This window comes from Arachis hypogaea, chromosome 11 (genome assembly GCF_003086295.3).
Source record: "Arachis hypogaea cultivar Tifrunner chromosome 11, arahy.Tifrunner.gnm2.J5K5, whole genome shotgun sequence".
In the NCBI taxonomy this organism is placed as follows: Eukaryota; Viridiplantae; Streptophyta; class Magnoliopsida; order Fabales; family Fabaceae; genus Arachis; species Arachis hypogaea.
The window spans coordinates 105,810,289-105,816,389 of record NC_092046.1 but is presented as its reverse complement, the minus strand read 5'-3'; the positions used below and the strand labels follow the sequence as shown (position 1 = coordinate 105,816,389).

Below are 6,101 nucleotides of genomic sequence, written 5' to 3'. Positions count from 1 at the left end.
AAGATAGCATAAAACTAATCAAAGATCCCTTACAAAGATAGTAAAAAGTCCTATTTATACTAGACTAGTTACTAGGGTTTACAGAAATGAGTAAATGATGCAGAAATCCACTTTTGGGGCCCACTTGGTATGTGCTTGAGCTGAGCATTGAGCTTTACACGTGTAGAGGTCTTTCTTGGAGTTGAACGCCAGTTTGTAACTTGTTTATGGCGTTTAACTCCACTTTGCAACCTGTTTCTGGCGTTTGACTCCAGAATGCAGCATGGGACTGGCGTTCAACGCCAGTTTATGTCATCTATCCTTAATCAAAGTATGGACTATTATATATTTCTATAAAGTCCTGGATGCCTAATTTCCAACGCAATTGAGAGCGCGCCATTTGGAGTTCTGTAGCTCCAGAAAATCCACTTTGAGTGCAGGGAGGTCAGAATCCAACAGCATCTGCAGTCCTTCTTCAACCTCTGAATCTGATATTTGCTCAAGTCCTTCAATTTCAGCCAGAAAATACCTAAAATCACAGAAAAACACACAAACTCATAGTCAAGTCCAGAAATGTGAATTTTAATTAAAAACTAATAAAAGTATACTAAAAACTAATTAAATTATATTGAAAACTCTGTAAAAACAATGCCAAAAAGCGTATAAATTATCCGCTCATCACAACACCAAACTTAAATTGTTGCTTGTCCCCAAGCAACTGAAAATCAAATAGGATAAAAAGAAGAGAATATACTATAAATTCCAAAATATCAATGAAACTTAGCTCCAATTAGATGAGCGGGACTTGTAGCTTTTTGCCTCTTGAATAGTTTTGGCATCTCACTTTATCCATTGAGGTTCAGAATGATTGGCATCTATAGGAACTTAGAATTCAGATAGTGTTATTGATTCTCCTAGTTCAGTATGTTGATTCTTGAACACAGTTACTTTATGAGTCTTGGCCGTGGCCCTAAGCACTTTGTTTTCCAGTATTACCACCGGATACATAAATGCCACAGACACATAACTGGGTGAACCTTTTCAGATTGTGACTCAGCTTTGCTAAAGTCCCCAATTAGAGGTGTCTAAGGTTCTTAAGTACACTCTTCTTTTTGCTTTGGACCTTGACTTTAACCGCTCAGTCTCAAGTTTTAACTTGACACCTTCACGCCACAAGCACATGGTTAGGGACAGCTTGGTTTAGCCGCTTAGGCCAGGATTTTATTCCTTTAGGCCCTCCTATCCATTGATGCTCAAAGCCTTGGATCCTTTTTATTTACCCTTGCCTTTTGGTTTTAAGGGCTATTGGCTTTTTTCTCTTGCCTTTTGGTTTTAGGAGCTTTTGGCTTTTTCTGCTTGCTTTTTCTTTTACTATTTTTTTTCACTATTTATTTTTTCTTTTCTGCAAGCTTTTGTATTCACTTCTTTTTCTTGCTTCAAGAATCATTTTTATGATTTTTCAGATTATCAAATAACATGTCTCTTTTTTCCTTATTCTTCAAGAGCCAACATATTTAACATTCATAAACATCAACTTCAAAAGACATATGCACTGTTCAAGCATTCATTCAGAAAACAAAAAGTATTGTCACCACATCAAAATAATTAAACTAGTTTCAAGGATGAATTCAAAACCATGTACTTCTTGTTCTTTTGTAATTAAAACATTTTTCATTCAAGAGAGGTGATGGATTCATAACTTTAAGGCATAGACACTTAGACTCTAATGATCATGTAGTAAAGGCACAAACATAAATAACACATAAGGCTCAAAAACCGAAAAATAGAAAAATAAATAAACAAGGAGATTAAGAAATGAGTCCACCTTAGTGAGGGTGGCGTCTTCCTCTTCTTGAAGAACCAATGGTGCTCTTAAGCTCCTCTATGTCTCTTCCTTGTCTTTCATGCTCCTCCCTCATAGCTCTTTGATCTTCTCTAATTTCATGGAAGATGATGGAGTGCACTTGGTGCTCCACCCTTAGTTGTCCCATGTTGGAACTTAATTCTCCTAGGGAAGTGTTGATTTGCTCCCAATAATTCTGTGGAGGAAAGTACATCCCTTGAGGCATCTCAGGGATTTCATGGTGAGGAATCTCCTCATGCTCATGTTGAGGTCCATGATCTCTTGTTTGCTCTATCCTTTTCTTAGTGATGGGCTTATCCTCTTCAATGAGGATGTCTCCCTCTATGTCAATTCCAGCCGAATTGCAGAGGTGGCATATGAGGTGAGGAAAGGCTAACCTTGCCCAAGTGGAGGACTTGTCAGCCACCTTGTAGAGTTCTTGAGGTATAATCTCATGAACTTCCACCTCCTCTCCAATCATGATACTATGGATCATGATGGCCCGGTCTATAGTAACTTCAGACCGGTTACTAGTAGGAATGATTGAGCGTTGAATGAACTCTAGCCATCCCCTAGCCACTGGTTTGAGGTCATGCCTTCTTAGTTGAACCGGCTTGCCTCTTGAGTCAATTTTCCATTGAGCTCCTTCCTCACATATGTCTATGAGGACTTGGTCCAACCTTTGATCAAAGTTGACCTTTCTTGTGTAGGGGCGTGCGTTTTCTTCCATCATTGGCAAGTTGAACGCCAGCCTTACATTTTCCGGACTGAAATCTAAGTATTTCCCCCGAACCATGGTAAGCTAATGCTTTGGATTTGGGTTCACACTTTGATCATGGTTCCTTGTGATCCATGCGTTTGTATAGAACTCTTGAACCATTAGGATCCCGACTTGTTGAATGGGGTTGGTGAGAACTTCCTAACCTCTTCTTTGAATCTCAAGTCAGATCTCTGGATACTCATTTCTTTTGAGCTTGAAAGGAACCTCAGAGATCACTTTCTTCTTGGCCACAACTTCATAGAAGTGGTCTTGATGGACCTTTGAGATGAATCTCTCTATCTTCCATGGCTCAGAGGTGGAAGCAATTTCCTTTCCTTTCTTCTTTCTAGAGGTTTCTCTGGCCTTAGGTGCCATAAATGGTTATGGAAAAACAAAAAGCAATGCTTTTACCACACCAAACTTAAAATGTTTGCTCATCCCCGAGCAAAAGAAGAAAGAAAGAAGTAAAAGAAGAAGAGAAATGGAGGAGAGGGAGAGAGAGTAGGTTTCGGCCAAGTGGAAGAAGAGAGGGTTGTGTTGTGTGAAATAGAAGAAGGAATGAGGGGTTTATATAGAAGTGGGGAGGGGTTTAGGGTTCGGCCATTTAGGGTTGGGTTTGGGAGGGAAATATTTTGAATTTGAAGGTACGTGGGGTTTATGGGAAAGAGAAGATGGATGTGAGTGGTGAGGGGGTGATGGGAAAGAGTGATTGAAGTGATTGGTGAAGGGCATTTGGGGAAGAGAGTTATGAAAAGGTGTGAAGAAGAGAGAATAGGGTTAGGTGGGGATCCTGTGGGGTCCACAGATCATGTGGGAATCCTGTGGGGTCCACAGATCCTGAGGTGTCAAGGATTTTTCATCCCTGCACCCTTTAGACGTGTAAAACGCCCTATACATGCAATCCTGGCATTTAGTGCCAGACTGCTGCCTGTTTCTGGCGTTAAACGCCACTTCCATGCTCTGTTCTGGCGTTTAACGCCAGGTAGATGCTTGTTTCTGGCGTTAAACACCAGCTTGGTGCCTGTTTCTGGCGTTAAACGCCAGACAGATGCTTGTTTTTGGCGTTTAAACGCCAGACTGTTCTCCTCCAGGGTGTGCTATTTTTCATTCTATTTTTCATTTTGTTTTTTATTTTTCAGTATTTTTTGTGACTTCACATGATCATCAACCTAAAGAAAACAGAAAATAACAATAGAAAATAAATAAATATAATTAGATAACATTGGGTTGCCTCCCAACAAGCGCTTCCTTAATGTCAATAGGTTGACAGTGAGCTCTCATGGAGCCTCACAGATGTTCAGAGCATTGTTAGAACCTCCCAACACCAAACTTAGAGTTTGAATGTGGGGGTTCAACACCAAGCTTAGAGTTTGGTTGTGGCCTCCCAACACCAAACTTAGAGTTTGACTGTGGGGGCTTTGGTTGACTCTACAGTGAGAGAAGCTTTTCATGCTTCCTCTCCAGGGTTACAGAAGGAGATCCTTGAGTTCTAGACACAAGGTTGTCCTCATTCAGTTGAAGGACTAATTCTCCTCTGTCCACATCAATAACAGCTCTTGCTGTGGCTAGGAAAGGTCTTCCAAGGATGATGGATTCATCCTCATACTTCCCAGTATCCAGGATTATGAAATCAGCAAGGATGTAAAGGCCTTCAACCTTTACTATCACGTCCTCTACTTGTCCATAAGCCTATTTTCTGGAGTTGTCTGCCATCTCTAATGAGATTCTGGCAGCTTGCACCTCAAAGATTCCCAGTTTCTCCATTACAGAGAATGGCATGAGGTTTATCCCTGATCCAAGGTCACATAGAGCCTTCTCAAAGTTCATGGTGCCTATGGTACAAGGTATTAAGAACTTTCCAGGATCTTGTTTCTTCTGAGGCAATCTCAGTTGATTCAGATCACTCAATTTATTGATGAGCAAGGGAGGTTCATCTTCCCAAGTCTCATTACCAAATAATTTGGCATTCAGCTTTATGATTGCACCAAGGTACTTGGCAACTTGCTCTTCAGTAACATCTTCATTCTCTTTAGAAGAAGAATACTCATCAGAGCTCATGAATGGCATAAGGAGGTTCAATGGAGTCTCTATGGTCTCTAGGTGAGCCTCAGATTCCTTTGGTTCCTCAGAGGGAAACTCCTTATTGATCACTGGACGTCCCAGAAGGTCTTCCTTACTAGGATTCACGTCCTCCTCTTCCCTTGTAGGTTCGGCCATGATGCTTAAATCAATGGCCTTGCACTCTCTTTTTGGATTCTCTTCTGTATTGCTTGGGAGAGTACTATGAGGAATTTCAGTGACTCTTTTACTCAGCTGGCCCACTTGTGCCTCCAAATTTCTAATGGAGGACCTTGTTTCATTCATGAAACTCAAAGTGGCCTTAGATAGATCAGAGACTATATTTGCTAAGCTAGATGGATTTTGCTGAGAACTCTCTGTCTTTTGCTGCGTGGATGATGGGAAAGGCTTGCCATTGCTAAACCTGTTTCTTCCATCATTATTAAAGCCTTGTTAAGGCTTTTGTTGATCCTTCCATGAGAAATTTGGATGATTTCTCCATAAGGGATTATAGGTGTTTCCATAGGGTTCACCCATGTAATTCACCTTTGCTATTGCAGGGTTCTTAGGATCATAAGCTTCTTCTTCAGAAGATGCCTCTTTAGTACTGTTGGATGATTCCTTCAATCCATTCAAACTCTGAGAGATCATATTGACTTGCTGAGTCAATATTTTATTCTGAGCCAATATGGCATTCAGAGTATCAATCTCAAGAACTCCCTTCCTCATAGGCATCCCATTATTCACAAGATTCCTTTCAGAAGTGTACATGAACTGGTTATTTGCAACCATGTCAATGAGTTCTTGAGCTTCTACATGCGTTTTCTTTAAGTGAATGGATCCACCTGTAGAATGGTCCAATGACATCTTAGATAGTTCAGACAGACCATCATAGAAGATATCCAGGATGGTCCATTCTGAAAGAATGTCAGAAGGACACCTTTTGGTCAGTTCCTTGTATCTCTCCCAAGCTTCATAGAGGGATTCACCTTTCTTTTGTCTGAAGGTTTGAACATCCACTCTAAGCTTGCTAAGCTTTTGAGGAGGAAAGAACTTGGCTAAGAAAGCCGTGACCAGCTTATCCCAAGAGTTCAGGCTGTCTTTAGGTTGAGAGTCCAACCAAATTCTAGCTCTGTCTCTCACAGCAAATGGGAAAAGCATAAGCCTGTAGACTTCGGGATCAACCCCATTGGTCTTAACAGTATCACAGATCTGCAAGAATTCAGTTAAGAACTGAAAAGGATCTTCAGATGGAAGTCCATGAAACTTGCAGTTCTGTTGCATCAGAGAAACTAATTGAGGTTTAAGCTCAAAGTTGTTTACTCCAATGGCAGGAATTGAGATGCTTCTTCCATGTAAATTGAAATTAGGTGCAGTAAAGTCACCAAGCATCTTCCTTGCATTGTTGTTATTTTCGGCCATGTTTTCTTCTTTTTCGAAAATTTCTGTCAGATTTTCTCC

The 6,101-nt window shown here is 40.6% G+C and overlaps 1 non-coding gene across 1 annotated transcript; it reads left to right on the top strand.

Moving 5' to 3' along the window:
- The first annotated feature begins 5,565 nt into the window (after positions 1-5,565).
- On the top strand, positions 5,566-5,669 carry LOC112724455 (small nucleolar RNA R71). The gene has a single exon (XR_003163616.1). It is a non-coding gene; the product is annotated as a small nucleolar RNA R71 (small nucleolar RNA).
- Positions 5,670-6,101: the final 432 nt, after the last annotated feature.